At 31.9% G+C, this 22,742-nt stretch overlaps 1 protein-coding gene and 1 pseudogene across 1 annotated transcript in view; both read left to right on the top strand.

Annotated features, from left to right (window-relative positions):
- Positions 1–22,742, top strand: part of MACROD2 (mono-ADP ribosylhydrolase 2) — a 2,426,984-nt gene that overhangs the window by 622,637 nt on the left and 1,781,605 nt on the right. The window lies entirely within an intron of this gene.
- On the top strand, positions 18,967–21,864 carry LOC130458360 (rRNA-processing protein FCF1 homolog; annotated as a pseudogene).

Raw genomic sequence — 22,742 nt, 5'->3', positions numbered from 1 at the left:
TAAAATAATACTTTATTATTACATGTCACCTATAAAAGTGACCATAATACATATACATTTGTTATATTTGAAACTAGATATTTAAGCAGTTTTATAATTTTCAGATTCCTACCATTAAAGGGCCTTAATTATAATGAGTATTTCTGTACTTTTCTTCAGGGGCATATGTTCCATCTTTATCTTGAAAGGCAGATTTCCCATTAAAATGCAAATCCTTTATTTTAAAGTCTTGAGTATTAGCAATGTAGGCTGTGGGATTTTTATTTGTTTTTTTTTTAATATTGCTGTATTAGCTGGAATACCAAATAAAAATTACAGGAGGTCTAATACTTTCTATGTAAATACCAAGGGAAAGAAAATTCTACTTTATGGGGAATTTGAAGAGAATTCTCAGAAGTATAATCATAAGTTAGTATTAATAAGGTGCCAGTAGTTAAAACCCATAAGGACTTTCCTATTGGGCATGCTAAGCATTTCACTCTCTTCTTAGGAACTAAACCTGATTGGATTTGAAGTTATTTTCTAATATAGTATGCTATAGTAGAGAGAGCACTGGCCTTCAAAGTCAAATTCCAGGCTTAGTACACTAACTAATTGTGTTTCTTAGTGCAAGACTCATAATGAGTAATATACATTTGAGACTGAGGCAGTAACAAAAGATACAACACAGTGAGAAATAGTAAATCAGTCAGACCTTTGTTTAAATCTTGACTCTCATACTATACCATGTATGTGATAAGGGCAAGTCCCTTAATGTCTCTAAGTCTTAAATTCCTAATCCACAAATTAAGGTAATACCTGTCAACAGTGTTGTTTTAAGGATCAATTGAGATAATGTATGGAAATTTCTTTATAAATTCTAAAGTATTATAAAAATATTGACTTTCACCATTGAATGAGTTAATATATTAATAAAGTCCTTTTTTAAATCTGACTATCCTTTTAAAAATTTTATTTATTTTAAAGTATTTTTCCAAGCTTATATGATTCATCTTTTCTCTTGCTCCTATTCACTATCCTCTCCCACAGCTGACAGGCAATTCCACTGAGTTATACATGTATTATCACTCAATACCTATTTTCATATTAATCATTTTTGTAATAAGGTAATCTTTTTAAACCAAAACCCCAAATTCTATACTCACATAAATAAGTGATAAATAATGTCAAACCCAATAATCTTAACAATTATTATTATCATGATAATATACAGTCCTGTCATTTTAGAGATCAAGAAAATGGGATCCGGAATTTGTAGAGGTTCCTAACTCCTCTGTGGTTTCCTAATTTCTAAAATTATGTGGTTGTAGGACCAAAATTTATGAGGTTACTTTCAACTTTAAAATTTTCTGTTATCTTTACTTTTAGGTATGATGGGGAGGAGACTGTGTATATAAGGAAAAAAGAGCTAAAGAAACAAGTGTCATTGTATGCAACTCCTATGTAATGTGATTTCTTTGCTTGGGATGTTTGTATTTAATTATAAATAGAATTAATTTTCATTCTTTTGTGTGCTATAGCTCTTGGAATTTAGTTCTGAAATAGTCTGACCAGTGTCAACAGTATTTTAATTATCCATTTAAGATAACATGCAAATTAAAGATAGCTTTGTATTGTCTGTCAAATTTTCTGTGACTGATTTTCTAAGAAATGTCAATGTGCTCCGGAGTTGTGGCCTTCTCTGTTGTAGCTCTTTTTTCTTTGCAGTCACTTAGCAATGGGTTTTTTAAAATATGAATTTCATGAAAGTAGGAAAACCCCAAAGGCTATTTTACAAAAGGTATGAGTATTCCTGGAGCTATACACTGAGAAGTATTTTTCCTAAATAAAACATTTATTTTTGTGTGAATTTGTCTTCCAATAGAGTTTGTTTTTATTGAATGCACAAGACTGAATTTGTGTATTTCTTCAGTGTTTCCATCCCATTATAGAGCTATAATGAGAACTTAAGTTTGTCTTACACTTCAGGATCCCAAAGCACTTTTGCATACAGAAATTCTGAGCATCTCAGGCTTGAAAGAGGTCACAGAGATAATCTAGCTCAGAGGTGTAAAAGTGGCCTGAACCAAATTAAAATGTAATGGAGAAATATTTAACAAAATAAATAAATAACAGGATAATAAACATAATTACATTATGTTTTAAAAACTGTCATAATGTGGCTTGCAAGGATCCTTATATGTTGCTTAGTGGCCTCTGTCTAATTGAATTTGATACCATTGATCTAGCCCAACTCTTAGGTGCATAGGAATCCCCTTTTTGATATGTATTAGAATTTTTGTTGTTGAGTTGTTTTTAATCTGTGTGACTATTTTTAAATTTTATTTAGAGCTTTCTTGGAAAAGATATTGGAATGGTTTGCCATTTTCCTCCATTTCATCTTACAGATGTGGAAACTGAGATAACCAAGGTTAAGTGACTTGTCCAGGGTGACACAGCTAGTGTCTCAGGCCAGCTTTTAACTGAGGAAGATGAGTCTTTCTGACTTAAGTCTAGGCCCTCTACCCCCTATGCCATCAAGCTACCCTGTGTATTAAGATGAAAAACATTTATATATCACTTACCATGTACCTAGCACTATATTATAAACACTAGACATATGCATAGAAAAACAGATAGTCCTTGCTCTCAGATGCTTACTTTCTAAATGGATGAGAGGACACATATGGAGAATTCAGCTGGAGTATTGATGGCAAGGCCTAGGGATCCTTAGATCTCAGTATTAGGAAAAGGAAATAATGATGGGATCTTAGTAAGTAGGGTTGAAGTAAAGTAGTTGGGGGATAAATAAAGAAATCCTGAAGGCTGGTAGCATCTCCTGCAATTGAAGAGAATGATAGCCCTCTCCCTCCAAAGGCATTCTATTTCACTTTTGGATAGTTCTAATAATTGGGAAATAATTGGGAAATCTAAAACATTTGGAAAAGGTCATGGTCTACCTTTTTGCAAAAGCTGCTCAAAGGTCTCCACTATTAGGTAAAAAACAAAAACAAAAACATACTGTTTTATAATTCTGTACAGCTCTAATAGTTACTTTTTCTCTTTATTTTTAGTTAAAATGTATTCCTGTGTCTCAGAGTTGCTTGGTAGGACAGTGGAAAGAGCATTTGGCCTGGAATTAGGAAGACTTTAATTAAAGTCTGCTTTAAGATATTTACTGTCTCTGTGACCCTGGGCAGATCACTTAACCTTTTTTTCCCCAAGTATTCTGAACAGTAAAATGAGGATTGAAATAGAACCTACCTCTTGGGGATTTTGTAAGGATTAAAGTTTTTTAAAAAGTTGGGGGTGATGGTGTTTGGGATGGTTGGATAGTACCTGGCTCATAATAGACACTTATCTAAGTGGTTATGCCCTTCACTCCCCTTTCCTATTACTGGTTCTGGTTGTACCCACTGGAGCCAAGTGAAACCACCCTATCCCTTTTGCACTGGAGAGTTCTTTAAATATTTAAAGATGACTCTCATTTTCCTCCTTAGTCTTATCTTCTCAAGGATAAATATCTTGAAGGCCTTCAAATGACCTTTATATCATGCTATGTTTTGAATTATCCCCAGGTCTTTGCAAAAAGATTCTGAGAACACTAATCTTACTGTAAAGTGGTATAGTGGGAGGAGTTCTAGATTTTGAAATCAGAAAACCTGTTTTAATATCCTATCTTTTCTGCTTATTCTCTTTTTGACCTTGGAAAAAATAATTTAACCTGTCTTGATCTCAGTTTCCTCAACTGTACTGTGAGGAGATTGGATTAAATGATTTCTTAGGTCCTTTTCAAATTTACATATATGCTAGGATTCTGCAATATGATTTTGATGGCAAATTGACTGAATTAAGCTCAATCTTGATTGTCTTTCCTCAGATAAAAGTGTAATATAAAAATGCATTGCCTCCACTTCCCTCCACCCTCCTCATTGCCCCACTTTCTCACCCAGCTACTCTGGTGTCTCATAGCTGCCATTCACTATCTATTTTAATTCTCTGTGCCTTGCTTCCTCTTCTTTTTTAACAAGGAAAAACTACTAGGAATTCTAGCCAGTGCCACTCAAGATTATTATGGAAACTTCTATTTTTAAAGGTAGTTTGATTCCTTGTACCTTACATTCATGATTTACCCACTGGAATTTTATATTGCCATATCTATAAATGCTAGCTATTAGAGTTTCTTGTAGCCGATCAGTTTAGCTGAGGAAAGAGTGGTACTAATGAAGATAAGAAAGTGGGTTTGATTCAAGTAATGTCCAGGTGTTTTTTTCATTTTGCAAATATCTGCCATACTTCTGAATAAAAAATAAACATAACATATCACAAACCCATTTAAATTGTTGAATATATAATCTGAAGTCAAAGTTCCCAAGATAAATTTTTATGTATTTATTTGGTAGGTGGATATTTTGGGGGAAAAATTGATCAAAAACATTCTTGATTGAGGATTCATCTTGAAGATTAAAAGATAAAAAAGATATCTCTCTGATAAAGATAATTTCATTAACTCTTACATAGCTTTTGTGTCTAAAATGCCAACTTAGAATATTGTTAAAGTTGCTATATATATATATATATATATATACATATATATCAGGATTTTGAAGTCTTATTACTTATTAAATTAGGGTTACTAAAATAATGCTTATATACATACAAACATATATGTTGGTTTCATAATTTATTATTTTTGTGAGCAATGTGTACCATTGATGCTTTTGCTTTCAGTATTAGGGGATGTAGTAGAAGACCCTTAGAATTTTGTTTATCTCCTCCTTTCAGCATTCATGACAAAACATAGACAAGACTCACATAGTATGGAGATGTATTATAGACTTACCGAGGAAGATACTTTCTTAAAATTTAAGAATGATGAACCTGAAAATAATCCAAGTTTTTCATATTTGAATGTAGACATTGAAGTTGATGAGTTGATGATTCAGCGCAATTCCATTTCTTTTTAATGGATGTTAGTGGTAAACATTAATGAAACTCCTTCATTGAATCATAAAACTCTAGTGTCTATATTGTTTATTATGTAAATAAATCTCTACTTCTGTCTGAACATAAGTATTTGTCTGAAACCAAGCCAATTTGACATGGAAATGAAGGCAGTTCTATCTTCTCATTTTTGCATCTCTCTAAAGAAACTTTTAACTTTTGCATTCTAAATGTTGCATTATGCTTTAAGAAACATAAAGTGAATATCATCTAAAGAGTAAGTTAATCTGGAACTACTTTTTCCCCATGAAAAACATGTGAAATATATCAAGAAACTTTGTCATCTTAAAATCTGGAATCATTCTGGAAGATTTGCTTTGAAAATTAAGCTTCTCACACTAAGCTACCAGCTTACTCAGCTATCTTGTTTCAAGGAAAATACAGAGCAATCCAACATAGTATCAAATGGTGATGAATACCAAAGTTTGTTTAGTATTCTTTTCCCTCAGGGATAATCATTCTTTTCTTAAGGAGAAAGGTTACAATTACTTTAATTGCTTTATTAGCCCCAAACGTGAAAAAATATTATCCACCCTTTCTCTCACTTCCATTCTTCTTAGTTTTATATTTTTCATTGAAATTATTACCAGTTTGCAAATTTAGGTTTAAATTTTTTTCCCACAGTTAGTCTAGGGTCAGCTTGTTAATAATCTCTCATATAATAATGTTAATTGTGTTCTTTTTAAAAAAGCATGTGGGGGCAACCCGTGTGACACCTGCTGATACCCTGTTATTTCTTTGTATTATTCTGTTGTCACCCATAGAGGAATTAAACATTTTGAAGTCATTAAATATACCCTGCCCTTGGTGAAGTCTCAAACATGAATGAAATTGTGCATGTACTTTTTTTGTTTGCTTGCTTATAGTGTCTGGTAGAGAGAACTGGTGGAAGTTTAATTAAAGCTTAAAAAATATGAAGATGGAAATTAAATATGTGTACATCCCCTAAAAGATTTTTCAAGTAAAATATTCCTCCTTAAAGATCATCCAATGCCAGTTCAATATTGTAAGCCAGTTTAGTTCATGATTGAGACAGGATTTATTTCTTTGCTCTAAAATGTCTTTTTTTAAATATAAAATTTGAATCAAATGTAGAGTGTCACCTCTAAAGGTCTTGCTTTTTTAATAAGTAACAAACAATGCATCCTTTGACTGTGATATTTGAGGATTTAAATTTGTGGCTATAATTTTGCTGCTACTATGTAAGTAAAGTAGAACAAGATATTTGCATCCTGAAGACTTTGATCTTAAATATTGTGTTGAGCAGATGTATTTGTGGGTTTACCCCAGCTCTGCTTACTACTGAAGCATATTTTGTTTCCATTTTTCAATTCTGAATGATAGGTTTGCAAAGCATTCCTCTAAAGAAACCAAATAAATAAATTGATTTACATATTAATTAAATAATTTTCACTAAGACACTTACTGTGCAAATGGTGGCATTCATTTGCTTTACATTGTCCAGATATATTGAGTATGTATGAGGAAAGATGGTCTAAAAAAGCAATTTAAAACTTAGAAAATGAATTTGAGTTCAAACCTGATTCTTTGCTATTATTTATCTTTCTAAAAAATACCCACTATTGTACTAAAATGTAAAACATAACAAACCTTTTCTTTGGAAAAATAACAGCCATATCCCTTTATTTTAATTAATTATAACTGAATTGACTGTCTATTCATAAGAATAAGACATAATAAATCCCATTTGACTTTTGAAGGGTCTACTAAATCTTCATAAAATAGTAAAGGACCATCATAAAGAAGCTCATATGTACATGCTTAGATATATGGAATATCACGTACCAATAATAAGAATATAATCTAAATTATGTGCTTTGTTTTTCCTCAAAGTGCTCTGTACACAGAAACTAACCTATTTATTTAGCTGGCATTTAATAATCTTTATTATGCAGGAACTAGTACCTGAACACTATTCCTAAGAAACGAGTGGCAAGTCAATTAATATTTCAGTGCCTTACTCATTTATATGTAGAATATCAAAACTAAATGGGATGTCAGATATTGTTAGATTCAAGCTCCCATTTTGGAGGTGAGGAAATTGTAACCCTTGCTTTTAAGCAATAGATTACCTACTTCAAAGATTCTTGAAGGCTTTTTACAACAAATGTGTACCTAACTAATATTTATTGATGAGTTTATCTTTAAATGTTCTTTTAATTGAGATCTTTGTAGTGATATAGAGAAATAATATATAAGTGTTTTACTTTTTAATGTAATTGGGCTTTTAAACAATGTTAAATATTTAAAACCAAACCAATTAGTACTAGCTCCAAATAATGACTTTCCTTGACTATCATCACCAGATGAACTTTCCCTTCTTTAAATTACTATTGTATTTATTATCTCCAGCATGATCTCCTACTCAATAAAGTCTGATGGCTCCCTATTACCTTTAGGATCAAGTACAAAAACTTTCATTTGACTGTCAGGATCTTTCATGTTCTTCTTCAGACTTATATTTTCAGCTTTATTACATATTACTCTCCTTCATGCTGTTCCTCACTTCCATTTCTCTGCCTTTAGACAGTTTGATCCCTTTGCCTGGAATTTTTTCTTTCTTCATCTCAATATCTTAGAATTCCTAGCTCTTTTTCAAAACTCAGTTCAATTTTATTTTCTTTTTTAGATCTTTTCTTCTGTCTCCAGCTTCTAAAACTTCTCCCTGAAATCCCTTTGTATTTACTTTTTTAATATTTTGGGTATCCTTATGTATGAACATGTTGTTTCCCTAACTATATATAAACTTATTCAGGACAGGAACTGTTTCACTTTTGACTTTGTATTCCTCATACCTGGCATAATTCCTGGAACACAGTCAACACTTCATAATACTTGTTAGTCAATTGATTTCAATTATTTATAGCCTTGTATTTTCAGTGTCATTTTTGTATGTGTATGCCTTATTCCTGTTTTTTAAATTGCAAGCAACTTGAGAGTAGAGACTATACTTCTGTATATCCCATGTCCTCTAGTAAGGTCTTTCCAATCCTGTATACTTCTCTTAAAACTAAAACATTTCCCAAAAAACTGGGAAAAAATTATAACAAAAACTTCTGACAAAAGTCTAATTTCTCAAATTGATAAGGAGCTAAGTCAATTCTACAGAATATCAAGCCATTCCCCAATTAACAAATGGCCAAAGGACATGAATAGGCCATTTTCAGGTAAAGGAATCAAAACTATCAATAATCATATGAAAAAGTGTTATAAATCTCTTATAACTAGAGAAATGCAAATTAAGACAATGCTGAAGTACCACCTCAAACCTGGTAGATTGACCAATATGACAGTAAGGAAAATAATACATGTTGGAGGGGTTGTGGCAAAATAGGGACACTAATGCATTGCTGGTGGAGTTGTGAATTAATCCAGCCATTCTGCAAGGCAATTTGGAATTAATCCTTTTATCCAGCAAAACCACTACTAGGTTTGTACCCCAAATAGATAATAAGGAAAAATACTTGTACAAAAATATATATATATATAGCTGTGCTCTTTGTGGTGGCAAAAAATTGGAAAATGAGGGAGTGTCCCTCAATTGGGGAATGGCTGAACAAATTGTGGTGTATGATGGTGATGGAATATTATTGTTCTGTAAGGAATGATAATATGGGGGATTTCTATATGACTTGGGAGAACCCCAGCAAACTGATACAGAGTGAAATGAGCTGAACCAGGAGAACATTGTACATAGAATGTAAAACACTTTGGAAAATCCAATGTAATGGACTTTGCTACTAGTAGCAATGCAACAAGCCAGGACACTCCTGAAGGATTTATGGGAAAGAATGCTAACTACATTGAGATAAAGAGCTAGGGAGTAGAAATACAAAAGCAAAACATATGACTTCACCTATCACAGGTATAGATGGGCATGTGATTTGGAATTTAGGCCTTTAAGATCACTCTATAGCAAAAATGAATAGTATGGAAACAGGTATCAAGTGATAACATTTGTACAACCCAGTGGGATTGCTTGTTGGCTGTAGGAGAGGGAATGGAAATAAAATTAATAGTGTAAACATGGAAAATATTTAAAAATTTAATAAATTCTAAAATACTTTCCTACCTACTATTGTACCTTTAGATCCCATTTTTCTAGCCATGATCTTCAAGTAAATATTAAGTTCCTAAAAAAACATTTAGGGCAGGAAGATTTCTAGGCAAAAAGGATTCAGAATCAAAAAATTCTAACTGAAAGCCCTAACAGAGAAAAACAGGAAGGTGTTTTTAATTTTAGTTCATGGCAGAGATAAGACAGTCTTATGAGGGGTAGGGAGTGGAGGGTGAGGTATCTTCAAATATCCCTAGCTAATTTGGTATCCTTTCTCTATAGCACCACATAGACTCTGAATATTTACCCCATCATTAATTTTGATCCCCCACCACCTTATTTACCATCTCCTTTGGGAATGTTTCCCTGACCATTCTAGTCAATGATAAATTCTTCTGAATATCTATATAATTTTTGTCTGTACCATTATTTGGATAATTATATAGGACAGCTATTGTGAATGAGCATATCTCTTGGACTGAAACTCCTTTCAGGACAGGGACTATTGTATGCATATTTGTATCTAGGATATGATTTATACATAGTAGATTCTCAGAAGATATTTGTATTTTAATGGATGGATCCTAGACAGTAAATACTCGAAAGGCAGTGTGGTACAAGAGAAAGAACATTAGACTTGGTCTCCAAGAATTTGAGTTTGAATCCTGTCTCTGCCATTTACTCATTTTGAGAATGAGCCATTTTTCTTCTCTGTGCCTCTGTTGTCAGGTCTCAGTTTTTTTTTCCCCTCTGTAAAATGAAGACTAGCTAGCTTCTAAGATAGATTTCTTTGGTGATAAATATACAATCTTGTCATCTACTTTTGTGATATGACTGTTAGCATAAAGATACATTGTTGTACAGACAAGATTGAATTGTTTTTCTCTTATTGTCACTAAGCTAACCATTTTAAAATGGTAATAATAAGGAATGCCATTATATGAGGATGACTGAATATATGTCCTAAATTCTTTAATCTGTAGATGGAAAAGTGGCAAATTACAGCTCTGTCTTTATTATACATTACCACTAACGTTTAAGTGTATATTTTTGTGGCCAATATATTGTCTTGTTTTTTCTTAACATTATTTATAAGAGGATTATTTTCTCTGAAGAGAAACATAGCATTAGAATTTAAAGGATACTGACTTTTCTATAGCTCTTTCCTTAAAATAATTTTATTTAAAAGAGCCTTCCAAGAATTATTTTGTTTTTTTCATTTATTTCCCCTCTTGCTTTCCCTGATTTATAACTTCTATGGTCCCCAAAAGTCTTACTTCTAAATAGTTGATGGTATATAAGAGAGCAAGCCCTATTGGAAGAAATTATTTAGTATGGATAATTGTAGATGATGGTAAAATTTTTTATCAAAGTTGTTGAAAACAATTTGATTTATATTCTTTATTAGGTGTGTCAATATATGACATAGCATATAATCAGAATGCCCCCTCACACTATTTTTCTTTACATCACCTTTCCTTGAAAAAGAAAGTAGATATATATATATATATAACATATTTGGAAAATTTTCTGGGAAGTTCATTTTAGTAGTTCTAAAGATTTCTATTGAGAAGTTTGCATGTGGGGCATATTCAATCATATTTAGTGGTTATCATTGTATTATACTTTTCTATTTGTGTTGAAATTAAAAAAAATAAAGATGAATTCTCAACTGAATTTTGACTTGCATAGGCTTATTTCCATCTGACTTTTATGACTGACTTCTAAAAAACCTTGAGCTCTATTTTATAATGAAAAACTTGTCAGGCTTTTATTTAGAGGTGAACTAAGTAACAAAGTATCTTTAGAGAATACACAATATCCTTTTAAAATATTAAATTTTCTTTTTTTCTGCTTCTATTACCCATGAGAAATACAGTGAAGCAAAATTAAATGCAGTAAACTTGTTAGCTTAAATGTGTGTAAGTAATTCTAAAATTTCAGAGACATAGAGACATCTTCTTGTGGTATGCAAACATGACCTAGAAGTTTCCATTTGTTTAAAAAAACAAGAAAGAATTTCCATGCTTCATTTGTGACTTTAAAAATAAATTAACTGAGAAGTAATTTACTAAGTGCTTGCTAAATCTAAGTGAAGGGATATTAGTAATGACAAACACTTAATTTTACCACATATGTATTGGCAAGATATAGAATTTATTATTACTGATATGATAAACTTTAGAAATCAGAGTAGGGGAGTAGAAACTGTTTAAAGAAGATGCCTTCTATTTTCACATACAGTTTCATTGTTCTAAAAAGCACAGAACAATTTGCAGAATTTTTAAGTCTTCATGTCCTCCCCATAACTGTCTTTCCTCAAAACCTCCTTTACTCCCTTTAGTTTGAGGATAATTGTTCTAATGTCAGTGTCAATAATTTCACTTCATAATCTTTTTATTTCCTCTGATTTACTTATGCAAGTGACTCCAAGCTGCCACTCTGGCAGAATTAGTTTTGTCTAGCTAAAATTATGTTGTTTTTTTCTAGAAGTGCTTCAATATTTACCTGAAAGGCATCCTGGTTTTTTTGTCTGCCAGGAGCCTGGATGACCTCAGGTTTCAGTATCCCACTGGTCTGTTTCTTTATCTCCTTAGATCACAGCAGTCGGTTGCTGGACTTGAACATATATCCCAGTAGAGTGTGAATGGAAAAGAATTAATTAATTGGAAGTGATTTAGGAATTGTTTCTGTCCTTGGGCACACTGGGTGCATATTTTCATGTTAGAGTCATTTCTAAGCTAAGGTAAGAGGGACCTTAGGGAAGAGAAACAAGAAGATTATGGGGAAAGATGAGCAGGGAAACCACAAAAGAACAAAGGATTGAGCAGTAGTCAAAAGATCTTAGCCCATGAAAAGCCTTCTTACTTAATGGAGGTTGTTTTTTAAAGGGTGTTAGAAAACACTCTTATCAGATCATACTCCAAGTATTGATATTATAGATTATTAATTTATAACATTTTCTTGCTTCAGTCCAAAGGTGTACATCTTTTTATCTTTGCAAATCAGAGCCATATAAATGAGGTAAATGTGTAATCTAATCATAATCCTCTTTGTTCTATCCATGAGATCCTAAATAGGAAGATGGAGGATCAGAAAGCAGTTTGATTTGGGATGATGCTGTAGGCAGAAAGCTGCATCACTACTATTGTTGGGCATCACTAGCATGGGTAGGTGGGTAGGTGGATGAACTGAGAATTACTTTTTCTTCTTGTCTAACCCCCATTCCCTGTCCACATCACCTTAAACTTTTTAACTGATCTGCATTTAGCCAAGAAATTGGGGAAGAATTTTTTTCTAAGTGTATTCATATGTACCATCTATATAAACTCTGTTGATCCAGGACTTGAATTTGGAAATCAATATTCTAGACTAGTGGTTGGTCAGCCAAATATAGCCCATGGGACAAATCTAATATTAAAAAAGCATTTTATTTTAGAATGTAAAAAAGAAAATCATAGTTCATGCACTATCAAGAAAAAGGTAATTGGTTAGACTTTTTCCTCAGGATATAGTTTGCCAATTCATGCTATTATTCTTGGCTTTACAAAAAAAATACCGAATGCATAGAGCCTTATTTAGAAAGATGGCATAATTAACTCACTGCCATGTACATGCTTTGATTTTTAAGAGAAAGAATGTGGTGTTGAAAGGACCAGAATTCCTTACCTGCCTTATGACCAATAACATGTTTTTCTAGGGTAATGGCCTAGTAATGAATCCATTGGTAGAGAGGGGAACTGACTTTGGGCTATTTTAATATCAATTGAAGGAAGTACAGAGACAAGGTTGGAGATCATCTTTAAGTGTTTGAAGGACTATCATGGAAAATAACTACTTCTGTTGGGCTTTTTTTCCCTACAGGGCAAAATTGGGAGCAATAAATAGAAGTTACAAAGAAAGAGAATTGGGTTTGATAGCGCATAAGATGCCCTGACAATTAGAACTGTCCAACTGTGATAGCTTTCTTGAGAGGTCATAAGTTTCCTTTCATTAGTAACCTTCAGATAAAACTTTGATGCTCTCTTGTTGGGTTAGTTGCAAGGAAGGTTCTTGCTTGGGTATAAGTTGGACAATAAGGCTTATTCTAAAACCTGATGATTTTGTGAGTATTTATTGTGTGTCAGGCACTGAGCTAAGAGCTGTAGCTAAAAAGAAAGGGGAAAAAAACACAATTCCTTTCCTCAAGGAGTTTACATTCTAATAGGAAATAAAACATAAAAAGAAATTAAGTTTATGAAGATATATAAACCACCTCGGAATCTCAGAAGGTAATCTCAGAATAGAATTTCTGGGTAGGAATCAAAATTAAGCTCCTTTGCTTACATGGAACAAATGAAACTTTTATTTCATTTGTATGATACTTTAATAAGATAAGCAAAGTGACAAAAATTCAAGAATTGTCTCTTTTCTAATGGAAACTAGAGAAAGAGCTTCCCTAAATTATTTTTATTTCTCAAAATTGGTCTAAAATTTGTTTGATTGTTCTCTTATATTGACCATTCATCAGGCAGAAGATGTGAATATGTAAATGCTTAATATTAATTAGACTGTGTAAATAACTTAAACAAACCTAATGTGACATGGATTTTGAATCCCCAAGTACAACCAGATTTTTTCTGTCCCTACTCTAAGAGATCCTGGTCTGTTGCATTTAACATAACCCATGATTCTCCAGTAATCTGAGAAGGTTGGGGAGTTTTTCATCTCTGATAAGTTTTTGTTCCCTTACATCACCATCAAGTGTGCCTTTTCCATTTTTAACCACAACATCAGGTCAGGTTTTCCAAAGGAATATTTACCTCAAATATATAGCAAAAAAAAAAAAAAGCATGCAAACATTTCCTCCCAAATCTTGGAAGAATAATTCATCCTTCATCATTTCATCAGCTGAACTGAGTTTCTACATAGCATTGGTCTTAATTCCAAAGCACTATTAGGCTAACATCCTGGACCTCTGTGCCACTGTTCCCCTTCCAAATACACTTCCAACATTTTAACAATGTCTTAATTGCTCTGTCATCTCAGAACTTCCTCTGGAACCTGAAACATCCTTGTCTAGAAAATTGAACCATATCCACAGTCTTCTCACTCTAGAATATCCCTTTGCTATACTATTTCTCCCTTCTTTCTTCCACTGGTATGTCCCATCTGAGACTTGGCATTTTGTGAAGGAGGTCCTGGTCAGATATTGTTCATTTGTCTCCTAACTATTATGTACTTATTTCTATCCCCTAATTTTTCAGCTTCTTTTTGTGAGTTGTCTGTCTCTATTAGAATGCAAACTCTCGGAGGGCAAAAACTGTCTTTTTTGCTTTTATTGGTATTCCTAGCACTTAGCATAGTGCCTGTTTAATAAATTCTTCCTTTCTTCATTCCTCTCCTTATTTTTCTTCTCTCCCTTTCTCCTTTCCTTTCCCTCCCTCCTCCTCTCCCTCTCGTCCTTTCTCTCCTGTTGCTCTCTTCCTTCCTTCGTTCCTTCCTTTGTTCCTTCCTTCCTTCGTTCCTTCCTTCCTTCCTTCCTTCCTTCCTTCCTTCCTTCCTTCCATCCTTCCTTCCTTCCTTCCTTCCTTCTTTTCTTCCTTCTTTCCTTCTTTTTTTCTGACTGTAACAGTCCTCTATCATAACTAGACTCTTGGATCCCTAAGCTTGAGTCCTAAATTCATAAACTACCCACCTTGTACATAGAATTGAAAAATACATAGAAAAAAGGAACAAAACCACATTCACATTTTAGGGGGTCATTTGTCCTAAGAGAAAATGATTTTGCTATCTGAACCATCCTGCTTATTGCATGATGTCACCTGATTAAAGTAAAATATTCCTTTATCTTTAAAAATAAATGTAGGAATTTGAAATTTAATTTTTTAAAAAGGTAAAATTGTTTTTACATGTAATTGGAAATATATATATGTATATATATATAAACATATATATATAAATCAGTGTATGACAAAAGGCAATCTCTATTCATCTTGATAGTTTTAAAGAAAGATAGTTTGACTGTGAAGCCAGTGGGGGGAAAATGTTTTGTTTTTTTTTCCAACCAGAATTGCCAATGCAGAATGTGGGCATATGCGCTGATTTTCTTGTCTCCCAAAAGCAGGTCTCTAACATCTATAATGTGGGTTGCTCAATCTTATGTGTTCTGAGCATGTCTCAAATATTCATTATACTGAGACATAAAAACAGAAGGTGGAAATGGGAAAGGGGAAGGAAAATTGGTTGGGGGTGATTATTTGAATTAGAAAAAAAATTTTACTATGGTTTTTCTTTCAGTGGAAAGTTTAGGGAATTTAAAATTTGATCTTTATTTTTTTAATAAAAATCAAATTAATACACAAAATTTCTAAAACATATTTTACCTCAACCAAGAGGTCTTTCTACTAGGTCTGATATAAATGGATGAGATTAAATTACTTCCTAATACCTCATGGAGAATTTTACTTCATTTCTACATGCAAATATACATATATAATAATATTTATTTTCCCTGAAAAATAAAATATTTATCACTGTAAAGTCTTCATTACTATTAAATAATGCAACTTCTCTTGATTTTCTTCAAAGCTTTTGTAGGCTTTTTCTTTATCCTACACATGAATATATTTCTCAGGTAGAAAATAATGTTGGCATGAATTTATAAATAATTCTGAGAATGCTAAAAAGGAAATACACCTAATTTATGATTAAATGCTCTACATCTGTCCTATATTTTATTCAAATATTTTATTTCAGTCAAATTATGTTTTCATATAATGTTTCAGTCATCTTTTTAAAAGAAATTTTAGGTATTTTTTCTAGATTGCAAATAGATATAATTTTTAATAATTATTTTCAGACATTTATCAAACCATGTTTTCTCACTCCCTCTATCTCCTTTCTCCTCCTGTAGATGAAATGTAATATGATGTGGATTATTCATGTTCTTTCGTGCAGTCCATATTTCCACTTTCATAATGTTTTGAAAGAAGTTGTAAAACTCATGAAGGAAATAAGTAAAAAATGGTATGCTTCAATCTGCATTAGGACTCCATCAGTTCCTTCTATCATGCTGGATGATATTTTTCATTATGAGTCCATAGATGTGTTTTGTTTCCCCTCTAATATTGGTTGCATTGGTTTTATCTGTTGTTGCTCTTTTAAAAGCTCTAGAGCTTTTGTAACATATTTTATTCAGACCAGCATGGTTTAAGCCTTTTTTTAACCAAATATTTTTTTCTTCCATATATTTCATTACTCAAATTTCATAACAGTTGCTATAAAAATGAGTTTTGCCCCCCAAAAATAAGGAATAAAGGCAAAGGAATGCTTTTACCCAGTATTTAAAATACCCATGCCCACCTAAAAGCCTAAGTTTTTTACATGAATGAATTTATATTTATATGAATGGAAGAAGAAGAGCATTCTCTTGCAATATTTTCCTGGGAATTTTTTAGAAGTCCTTTACTCTGAATTTTCCTTACCTTCTTTCCGAGGTCAGATAATTGTTAATTTCACAGGTCTATGAGTTGTAGTCATCTGTACTGAAGATTTTTTACACACAAACTCAGGACTAGCAATGATCTGTCAGACTATAATTTTCACTCAGTATAGAATTAGAACATGTAAATAAAAGAGTTTTATCTGAAAGTGAAGAAACATGGGAAACTTTCAACTTTGACTATTTAAAAGGGATATATTACCTCTGTGTGTTAAGAGTATGCCATTTGTGATTTCAGTTTGATTTTTACCTTGGTATGCCTTTGAGTAATCAAGACTACTGATTAAATTATGGCTGAAATATCACATATATGTATGTATGTGTATACACACAAACACAGATGTATGTGTATATAACTAAAGACATTTAGTTTCTTATATTTTCTTTTTTCCATAAATTAGTGATTTTCATAATAGGCATGATTTAAACTTAGCAGATTATTCAAGTATTCCTTTATCACTGAAAATATAAACTGCCACTTTTTCTAAAAGGCAAGAGTAGTACTTATGAAAAGTACTAGAATGGTGATTTTTTCTTACATAGTTTCACCAAACTAGCATTCAGAGGCCTGGGCTATATTAGTTCAGTATTGTGTGTGTTGTTTATAGAGCTTCTAGGTATAAATTATCAAATCAGATGTGTAATCACTAAGAATAAATAAGTTAAGCAAAAATTATCATAGTCTTCATTTATCAAGCATTTAATTCTCAGTAATAGGTCATAAATGCAAGATCCTTTTTATCTCTACAAGGTATTTTTAGAAATTAAAACAATACTAATTTATGTTGTTCAATTTGTAAAATAGAGAATGTATTCCATGTACTACACATAACTCTCAAAATGTGCTTTACTTATTGCCCACCTTGCTGCACTTTTTTACTGCCAAGGATTTCTTAACTGTCATAAGCTGGCATAATACACATTTGTAGTCTCCCATCAGCCATATTATGTCAATGAACAAGAGCATCATTTATAATCTTAAAACTATCATGAAGGTTTTGATTACTTAGATTTTCCTCAAGAAGAGCTAGAAACTTTCAACTTGGTATTTGGGTTTCTTTGGAAATGCAAGAGATCTTTATCAAACATTTGTTTATTTTGATATTTTTAAAAATTGTTTATACATTTTTATATAACTCCACATAAACATAAATATGAAATAGGAGAAAAGTTCCATGATGATTTTTATAAGATTCTCCAAATAAAGACAATATATACAGGCATGTTTGTTTTATTGAGCTGTGCTTTGTTGTACTATGCAGATATTGCATTATTTTAAGAATTGAAGGTTTGTGACAACCCTGTTTTGAACAAGTCTATATCACCATTTTTGGAATAACATATGCTCATTTTGTGTTTCTAACATTTTGGTAATTCTTGCAATATTTCAATTTTTTCATTATTACTATATCTGCCAGTGAGATGTGTGATAATTTCTCTAATGTTACATTTATAATGTTACAAATATAATTTTGGAGTGACACAAATATACCCTTAATGTGTTAAACTTAATTGATAAAAAAATCATTGGAAAATATTGGACACTGAACAGCAGACATCTACACAAAATGAGATTGCATTTTAACCAAATTTAGTGCAAATATCTATGAAAAAATAATGTAGCACTGATTGTATCAGTCCTGTGATAATACAATGTCTTCTCAATGCAAGAAATACCAACAAAAAAGAGTAAGAAATCATCTCAGACAAAAAAATCTGAACCATCCAAACAATTAAATCCAAGTGGATGAAGAATATCAATTTATTATATGTAGTTGAAAGGAAAATCTTAAAAGTTAATCTACCACAGTATGCATTTTGGATATGTAATGTAAATGAAGCTGATTCTAGAACTTAATAAGAAGAAAGTAACCAGAAGTGTGTTTAGGAAATTATGTTACTCTTCCAGGCCCACAAACACATGCACAAACACACACAGAGACACACATATACACTATAGTTTCCTTAAATTGTCATCTGACTACAAATCATGGTAATAGTTAATCCCCACATGAAGTCTACCCAAAGCCCAGCAACAAGAGATAGAAAGAGAAATTCCATTTAAATTAACTTTAGATAATATAAAATACTTAGGTGTCTACTTGCTAAGTCATACCCAGGAATTATATGAACACAATTACAAAACACTTTTCACAAATAATGTCAGATCTAAACAACTGAAAAAAATATTAATTGCTCATATGTTGGCTAAGACAATATAATAAAATAAAAGCCTACCTAAATTAATCTATTTATTCAGTACTATACCACCCAAATTGCCCCAGAATTATTTTACAGAACAAAGGAAAATATTAGAATTAAACTGAAAAAAGAAAAGATGAAGGAAGTCAATAGAAAAAAGTGAAAGAAGGTGTCTTAGGAATACCAGGTCTCGGCTCCAAGTGGGAAGGAATCTCTTAACATGGGGAAATAAAAGAAAGTGAGGAAATATACAACCATGAAGTGAATGCTTAGTTTACAAGATGAGAGATTATAAGAAAAAGATCGATTAAAACCAAAAAAGAAAGAGAAGAAAGATCTCAAGACCTTCAAAGAAAGAGAAGTCCCCCAGCACCTATCCTGTTTATTCTTCCAATATAACACACAGTTGGGACCTACTTATTACATTCTGGTTGATACCAACTTTATCAACTTCTCCATCAAAGCCAAGTTGGACTTAGTGCAATCAATGATGGATTGTCTGTATGCCAAATGCATTCCTTGCATAACTGACTATGTAATGGCTGAAACTGAAAAATTGGGACAGAAATACCAAGTAGCCCTGAGGATTTCCAAGGACCCATGATTTGAATGTTTGCCATGCTCACACAAAGGAACATATGCAGATGATTGCTTACTCCAGAGAGTCACTCAGCATAAATGTTATATTGTGGCTGCAGTTGATCAAGACCTTAAGTGAAGAATCCGGAAGATCCCTGGAGTTCCCATCATGTACATTTCCAACCACAGGTATAACATCAAAATAATGCCAGATGATTATGGAGCCCTTTGATTGTAACTTCAAGAGACTGTGTTTCCTGTGATGCCAGCCTACAAAATAACCAGACAGTTAACAGAAAAGCACCACTGTAGACCAGTTACTTGGTCCTATTATGGAAAATAGGCTTATATGAACTTATTTTTTTATTCTATTCTGAAGTGACTTTTGTATCTTAATGAAAAACTCATTGAACTCATTTATATTCCTAAATCAGTTTTGTTCAAATATTTCTATAGACTGTTATTCTAATTGACTCATTCTTCTTCACTACTGGATAATGGCCTTTAAAAAAAGTACTTCAATTGACTTTCTTCCCTTGCCTCTACCCCATTATAAAAGCTGCTGCTATGTATAGCTTTATTCTTTTGGGAATAAACATATAAATGAGGGGACAAAAAAGGAATACCAGGTCTCAAAGTGAATTACAAAACAGCAGTCATCTAAACAATCTGGTATTAGCTAAGAAATAATGTGGTAGATCAATGGTATCAATTAGCTACACAATACATAGCAACAAATGACCATACTTATTTTGCATTTGATAAACCCAAAGAGCCAAGGTATTGTGCAAAAAATCACTATTTGACAAAAATATCTGGGAAAACTGAAAAGATTTCTGGAAGAAATCATGTGCAGACCAACATCTCACAACCTATACTAAGATAAGGTCAAAATGGATGCATGATTTAGAAATAAAGGGTATTACCAGCAGCAAATTAAAAGAGAATAGAAAATTCTACCAATCACATATATGGATGAGGGAAGAATTTATGACTAAAAAAGAGAGAGAAAGCATTGTAAGATATAAAATGGATAACACTGATTACATTAAACTAAAAAGGTTTTGCATAAAGAAAACCAATGCAGCCAAGATTAGTGGGAAAGGAATAAGCTGGTAAAAAAATGCAGCAAGTATCTCTGATAATTTCTGTATTTCCCAAATATAAAAAGACCTGAATCAAATTTTAAAAAATACAAATCATTTCCCAAATGATAAATGGTTAAAGAATATAAATAGGCAGTTTTTTGAAGAAATCAAGGCTACACATATCAGAATGGCTAATATGACAGGAAAGCATTTACATGTATATAAAAGGAGAGAAGTTCCTATGTGCATATCTTTGTACATTTTTTCCCAGGGAGGCCAAGTAGAATGTAAATTTCCTGAGGAGCAGTTTTGGTTTGTGAATAACAATAGCATTATAACATCATTGATACAACAAAGGAAGAACTTTATTGTTTAATTGATTGAACTGAATGTATAGAATCTGTCTAATTTATCAATATATTAGTAGTTACCTGGTCAAAGAAGGAAATTATTTTAGAAAAAAATCCTAGCTAGACAAATTAAAGTGGTTAGTAAATGATTGATGTATCAAAAACAAATACATCAATAAACTTTTTTAAAATTGGAAAAGAAAGCAGAGGTAAAATATAGATACTACTGAATGACAGAAAAATCAATAGTAGCCTTAGAAACCAGATAGTGAAATATCTCTCCCTCCCTAAAACCATTAAGAGAACATAAGGGAAGAATGTTTCAGATTTTGTCAATGGTAATCATTTCATCTCTTTTCATCATTCTGAAAGATGTTTCAATATTTGTGGTACTCTATTTAGAAATGGCTAATATAAAAACAAAAGACAACAATAAAACAAAGAAGTCATTACAAATTTCAATTACGTTTATACCCCATCCCTTTGTAGTAGGGTACTACTATTAAAAAATATCAGAGTTTATTAGAAGAATGTCAAAGGAGATCTTGTTCAGTCTAATGGGAGAATCTCATACAAAACTTATTCAACAAGTAAAAATTCAACCATTTCATAAAGATCTTTAATGGGAACTTCAAAAAATATCTGCTAAATTTGGAAAGCTGTTTGCTAGTAAGATTTTGCTTACATGAAACCAAAGTTCTCATGACAAGTTCTTAATTATGTCCTCTGGGGCTTCCTAACAAGGCTATTCTCTATTCCAAGAAATATCCTTCACATTAAAAAAATTATAATGTCCTTCCTCAGTTTCTGTACCTAAGATTAAGCATATCAAATTTCTTCAAAAGATGTTCAGAAATCATGAATTCCAGATCCTTCACTATTCTGGTTGCTCACCACTAACTTTTTTCAGCTTGCTTAAGAATATTGTCTATGATTCAGTCATATTAGAAATGTAATCTGATCAGAATCTTAGTAGATGCAGTTATTTTTCTTACTGTAAAAATGGTATTGCTTTTTTAGCTTCCATATCACACTGTTAAATCATATTGAGTTTGCTCAACATCTAAACCCCAATTTTCTCAAATTCCTATCTAGTCATGCCTCCTCTATTTTGTAGTTGTGAAGTTGATTTATTAAAATCAAGTATGACCTTGGATTTTCTTCTATTCAATTTTGTTATCATAATTTTCTTAATAAAGTTATAAAAGTCTCAGTCATACAATAGTTAAACAATGGAAATTTTCATTTAATCAACTGTAACAAAATTATATTATTTTCTGAATATATATATATGCATATATATATATATAATGGCATCATCTGATCAAAAAACTTTTCAATATATTAGCATCAACATTTTCTTAGCACCAAAATTCCATTAAATATAATTTATATTTTTCTCCCCATACTATGCTTACATCTCATTTTATTTGAGTTAACTTTTTAAAGGCAGGAATTGATTTTCATAATTCTTTGAATCCTCCTTATATAACAGTGGTTTATAGATAATAGACTAATAAATATTTATTGGTTAAATCATGATGGAAAAGATTTTACATTTCTTGTAGTACTTGAGTTTTTATTCTACTTACTGACCATTTTCATACAGTAAATCTTATAGGAAGACACAGAGTATCTATGATATCAGCTTGAAAAAGGCAGATTATAACCCATCTATAAATTAATGGAGAAGTCATATGAAGTTTTCTGAGGTGATTTTTTCATGGTCCCAGAGCTAGTAAATGTCAGAGGTGGGATTTGAATTAAGGTCTTCTTGAAGGTAAGGAGTACTCTATCCACTATGTGATATTTATTTCTTTATCTGCTATCACAAAGTTATAGAATCTTAAATATAAGAAAAATCATGGGAATTATCTATGCATACTCCTTATTTTAGAAATAAGGAAACTAAGAATTAATGGCTTGCTTAATACCACATAAATAGTAAATTTCCATTCTCATCTACAGATGTAGTACAA

This window comes from Monodelphis domestica, chromosome 1, assembly GCF_027887165.1.
Source record: "Monodelphis domestica isolate mMonDom1 chromosome 1, mMonDom1.pri, whole genome shotgun sequence".
Classification (NCBI taxonomy): Eukaryota; Metazoa; Chordata; class Mammalia; order Didelphimorphia; family Didelphidae; genus Monodelphis; species Monodelphis domestica.
Note: the sequence above shows the minus strand (reverse complement) of the source record. Positions and strands in the feature narration are given on the sequence as shown.